Source organism: Oryctolagus cuniculus, chromosome 6 (genome assembly GCF_051225735.1).
Source record: "Oryctolagus cuniculus isolate XC-2025 breed Fujian yellow rabbit chromosome 6, ASM5122573v1, whole genome shotgun sequence".
In the NCBI taxonomy this organism is placed as follows: domain Eukaryota; kingdom Metazoa; phylum Chordata; class Mammalia; order Lagomorpha; family Leporidae; genus Oryctolagus; species Oryctolagus cuniculus.
In genome coordinates, this window is record NC_142872.1 from 14,456,348 (window position 1) to 14,477,273 (window position 20,926).

The 20,926-nt window shown below is 42.3% G+C and overlaps 1 protein-coding gene across 24 annotated transcripts in view; it reads left to right on the forward strand.

Annotated features, from left to right (window-relative positions):
* Window positions 1-20,926, forward strand: part of CSNK1G3 (casein kinase 1 gamma 3) — a 137,265-nt gene that overhangs the window by 537 nt on the left and 115,802 nt on the right. For 18 of the 24 annotated variants that reach the window (XM_051843350.3, XM_070076050.2, XM_089334887.1 and 15 more), the window contains exon 2: window positions 4,976-5,013. The exons of 5 other annotated variants lie outside the window; for them this stretch is intronic. The gene's annotated coding sequence lies outside the window, so the exon portion shown is untranslated. Of the gene's footprint in view, window positions 278-4,975; window positions 5,014-20,926 lie in introns of all 24 variants that reach the window. One more of the 24 variants, XM_051843353.3, reaches the window with a different exon arrangement.

A 20,926-nucleotide genomic window follows, 5' to 3' on the forward strand; every position in this document is an offset into this window, starting at 1 on the left:
TCGGCCGGCCCCGGCCCCCTGCCTCGCGGGTGCGGCTGGGTGGGCTGGGGTCGGCGGGGGGCCTGCGGGCGGGGGTCGCGGGCCCGGGGGGCTCCGGAGCGGGCGGCGGGCCGGGCCGCGGCTGCAAAAGTTGCCCGAGCGGCGCGGCGCGCGTGGGGACGCGTGGGGGCGGCCGAGCTGGGCCGGGGTCGAGGGGGCTGCGCGGCTACCTGCGGAGCTGGGCTTGGGGAGGACCCGCCGGGCCCGCCTGCGGTTCACGGGCGAACTTCCCGTGGAGGTGGTTTTTTTTTTTTTTTTTTTTTTTTTTTTGTTATTGTTGTTTCGGGAGGGGGCTGGGATGTACCTAGGTAATGGAGCTTCTTTCTGATCGAGCTGCGAACTTCGCCAAGGCGGTGGTCAGCCGAAGGGGGCCGCACGTCCACGGCTGCCCCCGCACGCGGGGAGGGGACGCACCACGGCCGTGTGTGGGCCCCCCGGCCCGCGGCGCCCTGGAGGGCAGGCCCGTGTGGGGCAGGGGGCGAAAGTTGGAGGGTGGGAGAGGGAGAGGGAGACGCGGCGACCGCCGCCGAGGCCGCGCGGGCGGAGGCGTGGGCACCCGGGCTGTGCTCGGTGCCCCGGGCTGTGCTCGGTGGCCAGGCGCTGCCGACCCAGGCCGCCTTTGCAGCCCGGGGGTTCGGATGCTGTCGGAACGTCCCCTGGAAAGCTGGGCAAGTGAAAACCTGCCTGTCTGCCATACGGGAGCAAAACGAGTCCCCAGTTGTGTTTCTTTTGTGATTGTGGCCACAGGCAGGAAGAGTGGTTGCGCTGTATCTGCCACTTTTTGAAATGAACATTGGGGTTTTAAAAAGTTCTCCGGGTTTCTCTGAAGACTCTGGGCTTTTCCCGTAGCTAGTGGGACGGGTATCACAAAGGTGATGAGTAATTGAGGATTAGAAAGAGGTGAGGCCAGTGTAAGGAAAGGTGTTCCACCAAAAAATCAGATCTGGTTTGCGACATTCTTAATACAGTTTTTTTTTTTAAGATGTACTTTATTTGTTACATTGATTTTCGTAGTGTACTCTAGCTGTATCCTGAGCTAATGTAAGTTGTCTTCAGATTTTGTATGTAAGCCTTTATGGTTGCAAGAAAGATGAAAATTAAGTTTCCAGGCATTGGAAGAATGATGTTATCAAATACTTTGGGTGACTTTGGCATGAATTGTGACAGAAGGGGTAGACAGTTAGCTTTAAGTGGGCTTGCATTTCTGAAGAGGCATCAGGTAGTAGTTCTTATTAGACTTAAGGACATTAAGATTAATTTCAGTGTTGATATGTATAAGACTTTTGGCATGATATTGAGGGATGATTATCTTTACTGATATATTGCTCTCATTGGCCTCTTCTGCCACTCATGAACTTAAGAATTAATGCATTATGTAATTATTGATATTTTCACCATTAGACTTGCAAACAATAATATTAACCGAGTCTCCAACACATGAAAGTCATTTATTGCTTGCTTCAAAATAACAGGTTGGTGTTAGAATCAAGGAGTAGTTTCATCCAGTAAGGCCTTTGCTGTATGTAAGGGACTTTTATGATGTGGTGAGGATGGAAGAGTGCATAGAATACGAAGATGAGTGAGACCAGGTAGCTGCCTGCAAGGAAGAAGCAGATAATGCCCAGAGTATGGCAACACAGCATTCCTGCGGGTTTTATTAGAGGTGCATCGAAGCGCGGTGAGTGTGTGTGTGTGTGAGTGAGTATGGGGGCACTTTCTGTTGGAGGTTTATGAACATGTGTGGAGTTGGTAACCCCCTTTTAGGGTCTTGAAATAGTTAAATAGGCAAAGCGGGGGCTTGGGAGGGTTAGTCTTCTAGGTAATGAGACCAGGATGAGCAAGGCGCACGACTGCGTGTGGTGGGGCCTGTTGAGGTGGACGTAGGCTCCTGGGCCAGGAGGTCTTTGGAAGAGGAAGCTGGGGAAGTAGGTGGAGATGACCCGTGGAAGTCCAGAACATCTGTGTGTGTGCATGAGTCAGTTTAGGGTGTGAAGGTCCCAGCATGTGGCCTCTGCGCTGGTAGTAGGTAGGCAAATATGGATGGTAAGTTTAAGGAAACCCGATTAACGCGAGAGGGCCGACTTGATGTCACTCATGGTACCAGAGCAATGCAAGGAAGTGTCTAATCCAGAACAGTTTGTGCATGGTGGTGTTCTGTTTCTCTGGTTGTCTGTGAATGTGGGTGTGTCTGGTAATGTGGTAATTGGTTCTGAATGAAATAAATTCAGACTGTAAAAGTGTGACTCAGGGAGGAATAGGAAGCTCTCCAGTTACTGCTCTGTGTCTCTGATCCATATGATCCCCTGCAGGCTGGGGAGAGACCATTATTCTGGTATCTTTTATTGGTTCAGATTTTTCTCAAAATGAGACAAATGGCTGCTTAGCATTTGAGGTCTTCCCAAAAGGATGTATCCCACGAAGTAGAGGAATGGTGAAATATTAAATAGCAAAATACAGGTTGCTTGATAATTGTATTACTGTTAAAATGTTTGAAAGTCAGGTTTATTATGGATAAAAGTGAAATGTGAAGAATCTGCCCATGAAAAAAAATTAACTACAACAATGATATAAAATGAGAAAGTCCCATAGTTGAAGATAAATATATGCCTGTTTTTTGGTCATCTTAAATATCAGGTGACCCTAAAGCAATGTAGCCCTAAACGTAATCATTTTCAAAGGAAGTGCTTAGAAAAATGTCACTCTGATGCCATTACTTTGTTTTAAGATTTTATTTACTTTACTTGAAAGGTGGGGGGGGGGGGTTGGAAGAGGGTGGGGCGAGGAGTTAGGGCGAGAGAAATAGAGAGAGAGGGAGAGAGAGAGATCTTCCTTTCATTGTCTCACTTCTCATTTGTCCATAGGAGCTGGGGCTAGGCCAGCCTGGAAGCCACATTCCAGGGCCCAATTTCAGTGTGGGTGGCAGAGGCCCAACTGCTTGCCATCCTGCTGCCTCCCTGGGTGCACATTAGCAGAAAACTAGAATCTCCAGTGTAGCTGGGACTTGAACTCAAGCCCATTGATACGACATTTGTGGGCATCCCAAGCAGGATCTTAACCACAGTGCCAAACTCCTCTCAGCACACCACCAGCTTCCACTTGTATATACAATCATGTTACAGGGAAGGCTGTTTGATTTTTTTTTTAAACTAATTATTCTCCTCTTAGCATTCAAGAAGGACTTAACATTATAACTGAATTTGTATTACCTTGAACTTCCCCATAACAATACTGCCTGTTACAATTTAAGTGCCTACTTTGGATAAAGACCGTAAATGATACATTTGAGACAGCTCTATGCTGTGGTGGTGTAACCCCATTTTTGAGAGCAGGAAACAGTTTTCTAGAGCTTAAATATCCTGTTGAGGATTTCTTCTGCAAGCAGCAGAGTGCATAGTTGGGTCTTTTTTTCTCCTCGACTTCGAAGTCTTAAACCACCAATGATCTTTTTTCTTTTTCTTTTTTTTTTTCTTTTTTGTAGACTTCTGTCTTCTTTTCTCCTTTCTTTCTCTCTCTCTCTCTCTTTCTGCCTCCCTCTCTCCCCTCCCTCCCTCTGTCTTTTCCAAAGCAGTTGGCTTATGTGATATTACTTGTTAGTGTGTGTTTGAATGTTGGCTGTTCATGATGTCATTTCTTTGAAAGTGGCACTTTTGGGGTATGTATTTGTCTCTGTAGTTGTAGGAATTCAGACAACGTAGTTCCAGTACCTTCAGCTATCAGAGAGTATTCCCTTTGTGCCCATCTGCTGGAAAGACCCATACACAGGAGTCATTGCCTTTTCTTTTTAATCAAAAAATGTTTTTTCAATTTATATGAGAGTCAGAGAGATAGAGAACAGAGATAGAAAAGAGAGAGAAGTAAAGGGACAGTCAAAGAACGAGGGTGAGAGAGAGCGCATCAGCCAGGCTGGTCTGGAGCTGTTACCAGGAGCTGGGAATTCAGTCTGAGTCTGCTGTGTGGGTTGCAGAAAGCCAGTTACTTGGGCCATCACTGCTGCCTCCCAGGGTCTGCATTGGTGTAAGCCAGAGTCAGGGGCTGGAGCCAACAACAGAACTCAGGTACTTTGTATGGGATGTGGGTGTTTTAACCACTAGGCTGAACACTTCAGTCCCATACTTGGGATTTTCAGTGTGTAAGATCAAGCGTGTAATGAAGTGACTTTGGGGAGCCTATGACAGTACTCAGAGAAGAGGGGATGGCAGGTAGATATGAGGAGAGAGAACTTTCAGAGACATAGTGGTAAGCTGTTACATGCTTTATCTAGCTCCCTTCTCAAAGCTGAAATTTAGAAACTGTAAATATTTGGAATTCCCTGCTATTACGGGACCTGAGGAAGGTGCAACTGATTTGTTCTTAGAGTGTAGTAAATGGTTGGTTATAGTATTCTTTTCTGCTACTGCCTGCCTCATATCTGAGTTACGAGATATAATTTTAACAATGAACTTGAAGTGTTTGTGTAATTGAGGGCTAAGACATGCTTTCTGTTCATTTTCTTTACTAGTGATACATTACATAACTTCATTTCAAGTGGTGAAATTGATGGCCAGATCATGTCCACAAAATCATGTCTATCTTTTTAAGTTGCTCTCAGTGCAGCTAAGTAAGGTCTCATGATAGATACTGGTTTTAAATACAGATTTTTTGTGCCCCCCGCCCCCAGTGTAGTGGATGTCAGATATGAAGCTGTACTCAAGCTTTCTTAAATTTGCTTAGATGATTTTGTATTACTGGGGCTGCTGTTTTAGCTGACAGTTACGTTTGCTTAAAAAGGCAGTCGTTAGGGGGTTTGGATGAGAAGGGTTGGGGGGGTGTGTGGAGAGAGGGACTAACTCTCCCATCATGTTGTTTATCTAGACTGAGAAAATTCATGTAAAGTGACAAGGTGTGGTGCCTGGCAAACAAGAGGCGCTTATGTAAATCTTCTTCCTTTTCATTGCAGAAGTTGCTGATCTGTATGAATTATCGGAGGGTTGAATGGTGAGTAGAATAAGCAAAGACTCTTGGGAACAGCCTGCTAACGGGACTTTCTTAACTGACCTCTGCTTAGCATCCTCATCAAATTATACTCCTCATTCTCTCTGTAAAATGCATTGACTGATGCCCATGCTACACTGAGTGGCAGGACACTACTGGAGTTCACTCTTGAATTTTATTCTCACCAGTATACTTAACAGAGAATCATTTGTGTTTGTACCCAAAAACTCTTATTAATGGCTAATGTGTTTGATGATGATGGAATTACCTAGTCTAGTGGAACATTGTTCAGTGAACTCTGAAGGCAAAAAGGTGTTTGGGAAGAAGTTGACTGCTTTGAAAACAGGGGAACAGCTAAGGTGGATTACTGTTGAAACAGATGAGGGTGAAATAATCTTGATCCCCTGGGCCGGTGCTTTGGTGCAGCGGGTTAACACCCTGGCCTGAAGCGCCGGCATCCCATATGGGTGTCAGTTCGAGTCCTGGCTGCTCTACTTCCCATCCAGCTCTCTGCTATGGTCTGGGGGAAGCAGTAGAAGATGGCCCAAGTCCTTGGGCCCCTGCACCTGCGTGGGAGACCCGGAAGAAGCTCCTGGCTCCTGACTTCAGATAGATGCAGTTCTGGCTGTTGTGGCCATTTGGGGAGTGAACCATCGGATAGAAGACCTCTCTCTCTTTCTCTGCCTCTTTTCTCTTGGTGTAACTCTGACTTTCAAGTAAAATAAATGAATCTTTAAAAAAAAGAAAAAAAAAAGAAAAAAATCCCCAACTAACATGAAAAGATTCCACAGTAAGATTACTTTTCAAGTGTTTGTGAAATGTTGTTTCCTAGTTAAGAAACAGAAACTGTAAATCCCAGGTGAAGTACCATGACTGTGGTTTTTGTAAGGTGAAGAAAGTAGAACTGCATCTGTCGACCCGCAGTTGAAGAGGCTTTGACCTGGGGTTGTAAGGTTCTTCTTGAGAAAACTTGTGTATGTTTTAATTGCAGTAAAATGCTTAAAGTGTATAGATTTTGAAGTGTTTTCTTTTTAAGCTAATTAAGCATATGAATTAATAATATGAATAATAACAACATGGTAAATGAATAGTAATAGCATATCTGCTTCGAAAACACTCCCTTTCCTAATTTGCACTCCCTCTCAGATGTTTATTTAGTGGCATCCCCTTTTAAAAAAGAAGTGGATTTGGGTCTTGCTAAACCTACAGGGGTTGGTTATGGAGAGTGCTTTGTTTAGTCACGTGTCACTTTGCAGTTCTTGCATGTCCCCAGGGTGGTACCTCATCTGCTTTTGTGATACCTCTCAGCTTTTATGGAGCAGGAGGGGTGGGGAGGAGCCATCTCATAGTTTCAGCATCTCCTCAACCCAAGTGGGGATTTCACGGGAACTGTTAGAGTCGATTGTTCTCTGGAAGGGGACATGCCATCCCCTTGGTTTGTACCGGTTGCATTTGACATTGCTGTGAAGCATGGTGGCCTAATAGCTTGCAGTAGCCACTCTTCTCCTGTCTTGCCTCACTCAGCCCAAGTGGAAAGCAGAGAAGTACAGGTAAAGGAGACCCAAGCGTGTGGGGTATGCTGTTTAAGGTGGTGTCACCACAGTCCAATCAGTGATGTGCAGTGGATTCGGAAGTGGAACATTAAGATCGGATAGGATGGCTCTGAGCCAGTAATTGGGAGCTCTGTTCTCTGGTTCTCTTGGCCGTGCTGTCCTCTGTGTTGGATCCATCCTTAGGCTGTCAGTAAGATCCCATCTCGATATGCATCAACCAGAGGGAGAACTGGAGCTTTCTCTCTCTCTCCCTTTTTGCAAAAGCAAGGACATCTGGTCAAGCCTACCAGAGTACTTTTCCCTGCGTGTTTTGTTGATTAGAATTAGGTCACAGACAGTTCCTGAGTAGTTAGGACAAGGGAGGTGTGTTACCCTTGTTGGTTTCTGCTAGTTAGGTCGGATCTCCTGCAGTTGCTGGTGGGATCACTTTCTCTGTGTTTCATAGTAAAGGGAGAATATTTTAAAAACTTGTGGAAAGGAAGACTATGAGGGAAATGGGTGTTAGAGAGGCAATCAGCAGTGGCCTCTTTATCTGTTTTGGGGATGAAAGTAAATAATGCACATGAATGCACTTTGAACTTTGAGGTACCCTGCAGCTGTCAGGGGTAGAGAGTTAGAAGGCGCTTCCCATTGCTATCTTAAATATGCTAAGGCCTGAGTACTTTTGGAGCAAAAAACACTTTTTTTTTTTACTAACTTTTTAAAATGAGTTATCTTAAGTAGTAAGAGTATGCCTTTTTCCCCTTCGATCTCATGAAGCTATTTTTTTTTTAATATTTATTTGACAGGTAGAGTTATAGACAGAGAGAGAGACAGAAAGGTCCTCCTTCCATTGGTTCACTCCCCAAATGGCCGCTGCGACTGGCGCTGCGCCAATCCGAAGCCAGGAGCCAGGTGCTTCTCCTGGTCTCCCATGCGGGTGCAGGGCCCAAGCACTTGGGGCATCCTCCACTGCCTTCCCGGGCCACAGCAGAGAGCTGGAGTGGAAGAGGAACAACCAGGACTAGAACCCGGCGCCCACATGGGATGCTGGTGCTGCAGGTGGAGGATTAGCCAAGTGAGCCACACCGCCAGCCCCTCATGAAGCTATTTTTATATTAAGTTAAAAATTTGTACCTACATACATTTTTTTTTTTAGTTCTGTCTTCTCCCCCTAAAATTGCTCACACTTTGCTCTCATCACTTACTAGGGGAGAATCAGTGCTTTGAGGAGGTGGCAGTTTGTGGGAAGGATGTGGGATGTGTGTTGAATCGTGGAAACCCAGTGAGCCCGGAGGAGAGGATTTATTTATTTATTTGTTTGTTTTGTATATCTTGAGAGGAGCAGAAAAGATGGTGGGGAAGAGAGAGGCAGGGGAGAATCCTGGCATTTTGAAATAGAGTGAGTCACAGGAAGGTTGAGTGAAGCGCACAGGTCACGAGCTTGGTCAGTAGAGCTCTCAGATCCCAGTTACAAGGAGACCGCTCTTTGTGTCAGGAAGGCGAGGCCCTTAAAGCCGACTTGTCTGCTGTGCAGTTTTGTCAGGACCATAACCTGCTCCTGGGTTCCAGGGGGCCAGCCTTCTTTACTACAGATGTCTGTGTTCTCAGGCTTTGGAAAACTCAGCCAGGGTCTTCCTTTTCTTTATCCTTTTTTTCATCCTAAAAAAAAAAAAAAATAAAACAAGCAAACAGACACAGTTTTTCATCTTCTCTTAAGCAGTTGACAACAGTAACCTGTGCGCGTGCATACACACTATTTCATATCTGGCCTGCTTAAATGGAAGTACATAAGCGGAATGAGCGGAATGAGGTATATGTTTCTGATTTTCAAAAAATTATCTTAAGCTGTTCTTACATTTCTTCAATATTTGTGAAGGAAAGGACTGTGTGTGCATATATATACACATATATGGATGTGTTTACATTGATTCATATATGTGTGGTTGTGAATATATAGAGCCCATCCATCTTCTGGAATGATATTTATGTTAATGATAGTTACTTGTGAATAGTGAGATTCAGGATGATTTTATTTTGTATTTTCTGTATTTCTGTGTGTTGTCGGGTTTTCAGCATGATTCCTTTTTTTTTTTTTTTTTAAAGATTTATTTATTTAAAAGTCAGAGTTACACAGAGAAAGAAGGAGGGAGAGGTCTTCCATCTGCTGGTTCACTCCCCAATTGGCCACAATGGCTGGAGCTGCGCCTATCCAAAGCCAGGACCCAGGAGTTGCTTCCCAGGTCTCCCACACCAGTGTAGGGGCCCAAGGACTTGGACCATCTTCCACTGCTTTCCCAGGCCATAGCAGAGAAGCTGGATGGGAAGTGGAGCAGCCGGGACTCAAACCAATGACCAATATGAGATGCCAGCACTGCAGGCGGTAGATTTACCTGCTACACCACAGTGCCGGCCCCCTCAGCATGATTCTTACCATCTGAAAACTGAATTTATTTTTTGAGGAAAGAAAATGGAATGTTGATGGGGATGATGTTTTCTGCCAATTTAGAATTTAACATATCATTCTGTTTAACTGTATATTATCTTGAATAAAGTCAACTTACAGTGCATTGATAGTTTGTAGTTTTCTCTATTTTTAAAATTTAATTTATAAAAATTACTTACCTTAAAGTTTTAAGTTGAAATTGACCATATGACACCTTTTAGGACAAGGGCATTTTGTAAAAGTAGTGGACTCCTGAAAATTCTGAAGGCATTAACTGTGTTATTTATTTTTTTAAACTTGTTTGATTTTGACTTCAGGTAGTAGCCTAGGTTTTGGATTAGAGTGTGATATATTAAAGTTATACTCAGAATTTCCTTTAGTAAAAAGGGAAGTAAAAATGATTTTTTTCTTACACCCAGTCTGTGTGTAATGTTTATTTTCTATTTTTATGAAGTACTTATTTTATATTCTAGAGATGAATACTGCCCTTTCAAGGGGCAGGCAGATACACTAGGTAACGCAGTAGAGGGAGAAGAGAGGACATTTATGGTACTCTGCTCACTTTAAGGTGCAAAAATATATGACTACAAGTCCTTTTAATAAAGTTCTAATTTGGAGGACAAAAATAACTATAATTTTGGACCTGAAACTTGTATCAGTTGTGGGTGACCTTTACAAAAACCTGGTATTTCTAGATTCATACTTTTATAAACCATTTTGTTTTCTCTTATTTGCTCCATGGACCTGAGATATGAGTCCCCTTACCCTGAAAGTGCGGATTTTAAAGATGTGGAATGTTGTGGCACCAATTTCTGTTTACAGAAACAGTACATTATTGACTGAGTTGTTTTTCCAGCATGTGATTGTCAGGGTGCATTGTGGCTAATAATCTCTATAGGATTGAATACTGTTAATAAAGTATAAGAATGAAGTTAGCCCTGTAAAATTATTCTTCTGAGTGTTTTTGATAATTTATTGAAAGTTGATCGATTGGAGTGTGTAGCGTGTGTTTGCGTGTTATTGTGTGTTTGTACCTTTATACCCTTCTAAGCCTATTTTTATGACTGAAATGAAAACTTGAACATATGGGAATGAGAGTATAAAGTAAAATGAATTTTTACTTTTTGCACTTGTTAAAAAACTTCTAATCAGAAATTAGGATTATTTATTTATTTTTTCTGTGACAGAGAACTATAGTTTTAAAGGTAGTCCTCACCGTGGGGCCTGGAATGCTGACAGTAATAGATGAGAGCAGTTGTTCTCAGCTGACTTCATGTTAAAATTTCCTTGTGATGGTTAAAAAAAGAAAAAAAGGATGTTGGGTTACTGCCCATGCTCATTTACGTTTCAATCTAGGGATAGGATCATGGCATTGACCTAATTTAGAATTTTCACAGGATATTCCAGTGTGCAGCAAAGTTGGAAAAAAATGGGTATTTCTCCTTCCCATTGTGCATGTCTTAGCTCTTTTTTTTTTTTTTTTAAATTTTAAGTTGTCTTTTTAATTGGGAATGGAAGTGTGAAGATGACAAAGAAGAAATGCATAGAAAATATTAGCAAGAGGACTGCATTAAAGAAGTGACTTCTGTTCGTTACTTCATACTGGCATCCTTAATGAGGCCAGTGTATTCATTACTTTGTGGCAATTTTTAGTAAGTGCAGCACCAGAGTTGGAGAGTTGCTGAAGTTTGGAAAGATTGTTAAAGGGAAATTTACCAAGAGTAAATTAATGTATCCATTTAGAAGGAATCCTGAGAGACCTAAGTGACAAAGATTTGCCTATCTTTAAAGTTATTGTCAACTCAAAGAAGGTAAAAAGTGTTGCTACCCAAAGTTACTCATTTTAGGTTGTATTTATCATACTTACAGTATCTTTGAGATAGTTGTATTTTTCATGAAGTGTCAGGAAAGAAGCTTTTAACGGCTGTTGTGTGTAACTACTTCTGCTTTACTGTCCCACATACTGTTGCTGATGAAGACTTGTCTCTGTTTTTTTCCCTTGGTGGGAATATTTTACCTCATTTATAGAATGTTCTGGTTATAGTGTAGTATCCGTGTCATGTATAGTCAGCAGTTACACACATTGGTGCACTGTGGTAATAGGTTTAATGGGTTATTGTATCTTGACATTTGTGTCAAATTGGTGTCCTTTTTGTGAATCATCAGATGCTATTTCTAAGGGTGTAAGAACACCCTTACTGTTACAGCATTTTTCCTGGGACAGAATGGGGGCATACCATTTTATGATTTCACTAAGTTCAATTCAAGAAGCATGGTTTTGCTTGGTGGCAAAACCAGATTTGGCAATTGTTCTCTGCATTGCAAGCTCTAGATTCCTGAACACTACCCTGATGTGACAATTTGTGGTAGAGAAATTTAACACTGAAGTAAAGATTTAAAGGGCGTATTATCTGTGAACCTGTGAAAGACTTAAGAGTTACTCTGGGATCTCCAAAATATCCACACAGGTACAGAATAATGGTTATTGTTCTCCATAATTATTATTCTTTATTCAAATTTTAGCATCCAGCATGCTCTGAAAACCAATTTTTTTGTGTGTATGTTTGCTACCAACTGAGTTTTTTTTAAACCAAGTCTATTGTGAATTGTTATCTGTATTGTCATGTATTTGTAGGTTTCACTGCAGAAATAGCAAATGTCTGGTGATTGCCTGCTGTCCTTACCCTCCTGGGCCATCCCAGCTTTCCCTAGGGCCTGTGCACACTTTATCACCTGTGGGAATCCCTTCACAGTGTGGGTTCCGAGACATGATTGACCTTGAGAAAGGTGCAAAGGGACTGTTGGACTTTAATAGAAATGCTGGAGTAGAAACTACTTACATTTGACTTCTGAGATGCAGCTTCTGTAAAATGCCAGTAAATTGCATTTGCTTTTTCTTTTTTTTTTTTTTTTAAAGATTTATCTATTTATTTGCAAGTCAGAATGACAGAGAGGTATCTTCCATCCACTGGTTCACTCTTCACAAGGCCACAATGGCCAGAATGGGGCCTGTCTGAAGCTAGGAGCCAGGAGCTTCTTCCGGATCTCCCATGTGGGTGCAGGGGCCAGCCAAGCACTTGGGCCATCCTGCACTGCTTTCCCAGGCCACAAGTAGAGAGCTGGATCAGAGGAGGAGCAACAGGGACACATTTGGGGTGCCGTCCTCACAGGTGGTGCCTTCACCTGCTGTGCCACAGCATCCCCCCCCCCCACCGGCCTTTTAACTTATAAATATATACATACTGTGAGACATGTTGTTTTAATTGGTGTTGCTTTGAGAGTTGTTGAAGGCTTTTCTCTTTTTTTTGGGGGGTGCTAAGTTATTAACCCCAGTCCTGTGGGCCCCAATGTATTCCCAGAAGCACTGTGTAATTAGGATGCTTGAGATGGAAAAAGTTTCAGATAACTTTGGCATAGCTGAGTGTTCATCAGATGCTCTCTCTGGTCCTCGGGGTAGTATGGTTTTACCTCTGAACATGGTAACTTCATGGCAAAACACCTGCAGGCGGTCCTCTTTTTACATATCCTGGCTTCCTTTTTTTGTAACAGAAAGAAGCAGGGGTGTGGTTCTAATGCCTCTGTTTTAGTTTCCTTGCACTTCCTTGATTTGTTTTTAAGACTTCATTGCAAAAATCTTTATACCTCCTTTGGCTTGTTTTTTGCCTCCAGTTCCTGTTCCTATCCTTTTTTAAATTTTTTTTCTGTCCTTTTCATTTTCTTTCCTACTTCTCTTCCCTTTTTCCCCTCCCTTTTAAAGTTATATTCCCCAGAAAGAGTAGCTTACAGTTATGGTATTCTTTATCAGATGTGTTTACTGCTCCTGGGATGTGACAGTAAATCTGCATGTTCCAGGATTTCCCTAAAGAAAGCCTTCCTAGAGTGTGGTGGTTATCTTAATGCTGCTGGTAAAGAGATACCGTCCTACTTGCGCCGTCTCTTTGCTGTCTTTCCATCCTTAATCCCTGAAGGGTGATAAGATGGTGACCACTGGTGTTGCATGCTCTGTCAGTTGTGTCTTTGACTTCGCAGAACGATCAGGCACTCTGAGGCCCAGACCCTGATGGGCGCATGTGGACCTCACGGGCAGCCATCTTCTCTGCTTCAGACGAGATTCAGAACTTCCACGGTTAGGTGACAGGTGCCTGCTGCATGCTCTAAAAGCAGTGCGATTCTGCCAGATTCATGTTGTTGCTCATTTAAATTTTGTGATACCAGGGGTGGTTTTCTTGTTTACCTTTTGTATTTCCTGTTTGGGCACATAATAGACCTAATATTATTTGTTGAGTATGTGGATTCATTATTTCATCTTTTTTTTATTAGAGAGAATTCTAGGAGGGAAGAACCTTAATTAAATGCTTCCTGAGGTACCCATTTATTTTGCATTGTCACAAATATATGAGACAAATCCAAAAAACAAAAAATTGACCTCAAGTAAAATCATAAACAAAAGCACCTGTTACTAAGGCTTAAACATGCAAATACTTCATGGTTTTTTTTTAACTGATGAAGTTGAATACATTTGTGAGCTGGCCAAAAAATTTCAAGGGAATAGTTCGTTTTTTGAGCATTTCAGTTAACTGTGACTTTGTGTTAAAATATGTTTATAGGGGCCTGTGTTGTCGCATAGAGGGTTAAGCCGCTCCCTGCGATGTTGGCATCTCATATTGGTGCCAGTTTGCGACTGGCTGTTCTACTTCCAGCTAATGCGTTTAAGAAGGTAGTGGAAGATAGCCCAAGTGCTTGAGCCCCTGCACCCATGTGGGAGAACTTTATAATACTTCTGGCTCCTGGCTTCCACCTGCCTCAGCCCTGACCATTGAGGTCATTTGGAGAGTGAACCAGTGGATGAACAATCTCTCTCTTTGACTTTCCTCCTCTCTCTGTAACTCTGACTTTCAATAAAACAAATAAATCTTTTTTTAAAGGATGCTTTTATACTTTAGATAAAATTTTCTCCCTATTTCTACTTATAAATTTATACCCACTAATAGTTACTTAGTGTAGACATAAAACAATCCCAGCACCACCTGGAATTCCCCATGCAGCTCTCCGTAGTCAGCATCCATGCTCTGTTTGTCCCTCCTATAATTGCTTCTTTTCCAGAACATTACGTAAGTTGAGCCCCCCAGCATTTGTCCTTTAGAGCCTGGCTCTGAGTCTTTCTGTAGAGTGCCTTGTGGTCCCTCTGTCCTGCTTGGTATGTCAGTAGGCCCTTTCTGCTGAGCACTGTTGCATTGTGTGTGTGTGTGTGTGTGTGTGTGTGTCTCAGTCTCAGCATGCATCTTTTTTTTTTTCTTCTATCAGATGAGTTCATAGAATTGGGAGCATTGGGTTGTATGGAAGTGTGTGTTTATGACACTTTTTTTTTTTTTGACAGGCAGAGTTAGACAGTGAGAGAGACAGAGACAGAGAGAAAGGTCTTCCTTTTTCTGTTGGTTCACCCCCCAAGTGGCCACTACGGCCAGTGTGTTGCGGCCCGCACACTGCGCCGATCCGAAGCCAGAAGCCAGGTGCTTCCTCTTGGTCTCCCATGCGGGTGCAGGGCCCAAAGACCTGGGCCATCCTCCACTGCCTTCTTGGGCCACCCTCCACTGCCTTCTTGGGCCACAGCAGAGAGCTGGACTGGAAGAGGAGCAACCGGGACAGAATCTGGCGCCCCAACCAGGACTAGAACCTGGGGTGCTGGTGCTGCAGGCAGAGGATTAGCCTAGTGGGGTGTGTCGCTGGCGCAGCCTGTTTTCTAAAGTGGCTTACCACTTTGATTCACACCTCAGTGTATAAGAGCTCCAATTACAGGGAGTTTCTAAAATTTAAATTGGCAGTATCGAGTTACTTCAGTTAGGTATAAGACTTGCTCACCAGCAATACTATGTACAGTATATACAATGACAGTAATATAATTCTGAATAGGTTTTTGTTGGTCTAGGTCTGTCATGGTTAGTGATTTAAGGGGAATAGCTTATTTTTCAGTGAAAAAGAAGCAATCTTCAGTGTACTATGGGACTACCTTTTTTTTTTTTTTAAGCTTTATCTGTTTGAAAGGCAGAGTTAGAGGCAGGGACAGAAAGAGAGAGAGAAATAGAGAGAGAGAGGGAGAAATCTTCCATCTACTGGTTCACCCTCCAAATGGCTCCAACTGTGCCTGGCCCAGGTTGAAGTCAGGAGCCTGGAATTCCGTCTGGGTCTTCTACCTGGGTGTAGGGGCCCAAGAACTTTAGCTGTCTTCCACTGCCTTCCCATGCGCATTAGGGAAGTGGATCAGAAGTAGAGCAGTGGATTTGAACTGACATTCATATGTGATGCTGGCGTCATAGGCATTGGCATAATCTGCTATGCTGTAACATCTGCCCCAGGCCAGGTTTTTTTTAATATATCTGTATCTATATCTATATGTATATAGATACAGATATAGTTCTGTATATCTATTTATATATATATATATGTTTTTTAAAGATTTATTGAAAGAGTTACACACAGAGGGGAAAGAAAGAGAGAGAGAGAGGTCTTCCATCTGCTGATTCATTCCCCAATTGGCTGCAACGGCCAGAGCTGGGCCACTCCCAAGCCAGGGGTCAGTAGCTTCTTCCAGGTCTCCCACGCGGGTTCAGAGTTCCAAGGACTTGGGCCATCTTCCACTGCTTTTCCAGGCCATAGCAGAGAGCTGGATCTGAAGTGGAGCAGGCGGGATTCAAACCGGCACCCATATGGGATGCTGGCACTGCAGGCTGTGGCTTTACCTGCTTTGCCACAGCGCAAGACAACTCTGATCTAAGAAAAACTAACCTCTTAACTCTGTTACTCATGTGTGTTTGGGGAGGAGGGTGTGTGTGTTTAAGGTTCTTTCAGATCAGATTTGTGTGTTTTTCTCCTCAGACCGTCAGACATACTTTGGAAAGAGGTTCTCTGGATTTGGTCTGGGCAGAGGAAATTTCGTCTGAGTAGAAGTAGTTGTCGGTTTAGCTTGTTTCTGTTACTTGTTGCATATTTCATTCCAGAATGTTGTGGTACTTGGTTGGTTATAATTTGCACTCAGTTACACTATTAAGTCTCTTCTATCATGAGAGATGAAATTATTAGTTTCATAATCAATGCCCATGAATGAACTATTCAAATTTGTGATCTTTGCCTAAAGTAGGCTGTTTGTAGTTGCATTTTTTGTAAATTGGGAAATGAGCCTTGTAACTGAGACAAAAGAATATATCTTTGTTATGCGAACAAAGGTAGCAGTCCTGGCTTTTCTGAATGTACATTTCTTTATTTGAAGGTACTTTCTTATTTACCAGGTATTGTAGGGAAAAAATAAATTAGAAGATTGAAGTATGCCCTTTATACCAAAATATATTTTTATTTTAGTTTTTTTAAATGAGAAATTTTACAAAGTATTGTTTTCTAAATATTCAAGTCTTTTCCTGCCAATTCAGAGTTCTCATTCTGAACATCAGTTATAAAGTGTATTATAAGGCAGAGATATCTAAAGATTTACTAATGAATTAGGGATGTCTGTTTTTCTATTCTCTGCCATATTTTTATGAGTCATTTCAACTTTTCCCTTTTCATTTGATTTCTAGGGTAAATTTATTAGAATTATTTAAAAATAAAAATGAACGTCTTTAGATGGAGTTTAGGGATATTCTCATTTAGTTAAGAAAATGTACATTTTGTCACCTCTTTCAGTGACTTTTTTTTTTCTGGTTCATAACTGTGCTTTGGAGAGTTGAAGTCAGTATAAATGAGCTTTTATTTGTGAGGTGTTTTCCCCCTTTTTGTAGTATTTCTTAGAGCTATAAATTACTGTCCTGTCTACTCAATCTTTTCTTTTCCTCCTTTATTTGAGAAGAGATAGCATATATAAGTTAACATTCCTAAATTTCTAAGAAGTTCTTCATTATCTTACTCAACAGACTTTTTTTTTTTTTTTTTTTTTTTGACAGGCAGAGTTAGACAGTGAGAGAGACAGAGAGAAAGGCCTTCCTTTTTCCATTGGTTCATCCCCCAAGTGGGTGCTAAGACCAGTGCGTTTCGGCCAGCACGCTGCGCCGATCTGAAGCCAGAAGCCAGAAGCCAGATGCTTCCTCCTGGTCTCCCATGCGGGTGCAGGGCCCAAGGACCTGGGCCATCCTCCACTGCCTTCTTGGGCCACAGCAGAGAACCGGACTGGAAGAGGAGCAACCAGGACAAAATCTGGCGCCCCAACCAGGACTAGAACCTGGGGTGCTGGCGCTGCAGGCGGAGGATTAGCCTAGTGAGCCGCGGCGCCGACCCCAACGGACTTGCAGTGGGTGTCACCTGTCTGCTATATATTAGAGACGGAGTTCCATAAAATATGACCCCTGCTTTTAAGGATCAGATTATAACATTGAAGTATCTTAATGTGCAAGAGTAAAAGCATTGTCCTCTATTTTTCCTCTAAATTGGCAGTGAGCTGGAGCAGTTTGAACAGATTCACTTTCAGTTTTTTTCCTTTTGTTGAGAAGATCCAAGATTTTCTCTCTTGTTGTGATGCTAGCAGTCACTGAGGATCCCTGCCTAGTTCCATCAAAGCATTAAAAATTGCATAATAGTGATCTTTAATTCTCTCATTTCTTATTTATTTGTTAGCTGGAATACTTTTTATTTGAAAAAAGATTTATTTTATTTGTAAGACAGAGTGGCTGAGAGAGAGGGAGGGAGGGAGAAAGAGTGGGACAGCTTCTCTCTGCTGCTTCGCACCACAAATAGCAGCAGTGGCCATGGCTCGGCCCCACTGAAACCGGGGCCTGGAACTTCACTGGTTCTCCCACATGGAGGCCACATCGATGGTTATCATCTACTGCCCTGCTACGTGTGTTAGTGGGAAGCTGGGTATGAAGTAGAGTAGCCTGGACCCAAATTGGTGTCACAAGTAGTGGCTTAATCCACTGTGCCAAAATGCCAGCCACTGGAACAGAGAGAGAGAGAGAGAGATCTTCCATCCACTGGTTTACTATCAAAGTGGTCTCAGCAGTTGAGCTGAACCAGGTGGAGGCTGGGAACCTGGAACTCTAACCTGGTCATGTTGGTGGCAGGGACCCAAACACGTGGCCATCTTGTACTGCTTTTCTAGGCATCTTAGCAGGGAGCTGGATTGAAAGTGGAGCAGTCAGGACCAGAACTGGTGTTCACATGGGATGGTAGTGTCACATATTAACCTGCTGTGCCAAAATTTCTGAGCCCCTAAACTATTTTTATAGAGAAAATTTTCTCTATCAGTTAGAGTTCGGCCTTGTTATTTGAAATTTCCATATTTGCCTGCTTCCTAAAATTTATTTGTAACCCCAAATCTGTGGCCCAGGCTTAGTTTTGAAGTACTGTCTGGTGTTCCTAAAAATGAGAGAGCTATGATATGTCTTATGAAGAAAATGCATTTTTAATAAGCTCAGTGGATTTATGATAGGATGCTGTTTGCTGTGAGTTCATTGTTACTGAGTCAATAATATACGCAAAGTGAAGTGTTTGAACACGCACACACCTACACACCCACACCCATCAACATGGTTATATATTGCCTGCTTAGTGAAAATCTTGTGGTGAGGGCCACTGGAAGGAACCCACTCCCCCTGTGTTTTCCTATGAGCAGTAGTTCAGTGTCTGATAATTCTAATTACAGTGGGTTTATAATACATAAATATTGCAAATGAACTGCTTTGGTTTTCCTAAGGTACTACTGCAGAATATTGTTTTTAATTAGTATAAAAATATACATCAAAAAGTGGTGTGCTATGAAGTCTGATGAGACTGTTTTTGGGGGACACATTCATTACTATATTTCTAGTAGCTAGGCTAAATCTGGCACATCGTAAATACTCAATAGAATGAATTGGAACTTCTTTCCCTGATGGTGTACAGTTTAAGTTTGCTATTATTGTTATGATTAGAGTTTGCAGTCAAGTTTGTGGTTATGGGTAAATGAGATGACTTGCTGTAGAAGTTAGTGTGGTGAGGATTTCAGTAATGTGAAGTTAGCGTGACCTCTGTTGAGGCCTTGATTCTTGTCATTCTTTTTTTTAAGACTTACTTATTTTATCTGAAAGTCAGAATTAGATAGGAGAGACACACACACATACAGATATCTTCCACCTTCTGGTTCCTTCCCCAGATGGCTGCCATGGCCAGGGCTGGTCCAGGGCAAAGCCAGGAGCCAGGAGCTACTTCTGGGTCTCCCACACAAGTGGCAGGGGCCCAGACACTCAAGCCATCTTCCACTGCTTTTCCCAGGCCACTCCCAGGGACCTGGATCAGAAGTGGAACGTCTGGGAAACGAACTGTACCTGAGCCCGTATGGGATGCCGACATTTCAGTGGGTGACTTTACCCAGTGTGCAACCATGCCAGCCCAGACTCTTAAAGACAGGAGATAAGGGAAATCTGTGCATCTTAAAATATAATACTTAGTAGGCTGATCATTTTTAAATTGAACATCTCTTTCCCTTCTACCTATTAAGACACCAATGAGAATGTAAATTCACTTGAGAAATTGGGAATAAATGACACAAAAGGTGTTTTGAAAACCTGTGAAACAGTTCTATCCTGTTTATGGAGAACAGTCAAACCTCAATTAATTAGAATATTAATTTAATTAGACTTCCAGTAATATTTATGTTTACTGAGGAAATTTAGATTTTAGTGAAGTTTCTCATTTAAAAACTGGCTTAATTATGCCAAATTGTAAGAGTGTGTTTTGATACTCCATGCCTTTGTATAGTAGCTTTGAAATTGTAGAAATGTTTATTGACCACAACTCATAGTAATGATTTTTTTCATGATTTATTTATTTATTTGAAAGGCAGAGTTACAGAGAGGTGGAGAGAGAGAGAGTGAGAGGGAGAGAGAATGAATGAGATTCTTCTGTCTGCTGGTTCACTTCCCAATGGCTACAACAGACAGGGCTGAGTGAGGCCCAAGCCAGCAGGCAGGAGCTTTTTCTGGGTCTCCCACATGGGTGCAGAGGTACAAGTAGTTGGGCCATCTTCACTTTCTCAGGCCCATTAGCAGGGAGCTGGATCGAAAATGGAGCAGCCTGGACTGGAACTAGCTCCCATATGGAATGCTAGTGCTGCTAATATATTTTAACTATACCATACGGAAATATTTTATGGTGTGATCCAGTGATTGTGTGTGTGTGTGTGTGTGTGTACATGCATACATACACATTCATTTAAAGAATGAAAATAGCATTAAGTATGACTTACCTTTATTATACATGCGCACCATATTTTCTGTTCCACACTATTTGTAAAAAACTCTTGAGACCCTTTATATTGCTTACTTTCCTGCTAATGAATCCTGATCCCCAGTTTGGAGAACACTAAGAGAGCTGGATGGTAGTTTTTAAAGGCTGGAAATTCCTGGATCTTAATAGGAGTACACAGGGACATGACTGAAATCAAGTTTTGAAAATATAAAATGTGTCGATGATAGTTATAAAGTCTTTCTGAGACAAGAAAAGCTTCTGTAGTATGTAATTAGAGAAATTGATCTCCATTTTTGACATTATAGTAAATGATTTAGCTTTTAAAAATAAGTGTTTATTCTTTTCTTAGACAACCACAGTTGAGCTAATGCCAGAAGCAGTAGCTGGGACACTTGCCGCTATGGAAGCATGTGCTGGAAGGGCACCCCCACTTCAGGAACAGGGAGGTTTGAGGACATACATTGTAGTGACCTTTTTATAGAGACTGAACATAGCATTTGAAACACTGCATAAATAATTTCATATACTAAGTATGGACTTTTCATTTGGAATAGTAAAGCAGTGGGAAATCCAGTGCTTTGACAAGTAGCATTTGAACATAAAATTTGATTCTCCGATTTCCATTTACTGTGACTTTGTTTTTGCAGAAATATTGAATATCGCGGTAACCATGAAAAGGGTATCTGTAGAAAATCTTAATGCTCAGTGTTATGGGGTACTCGGCATTTCC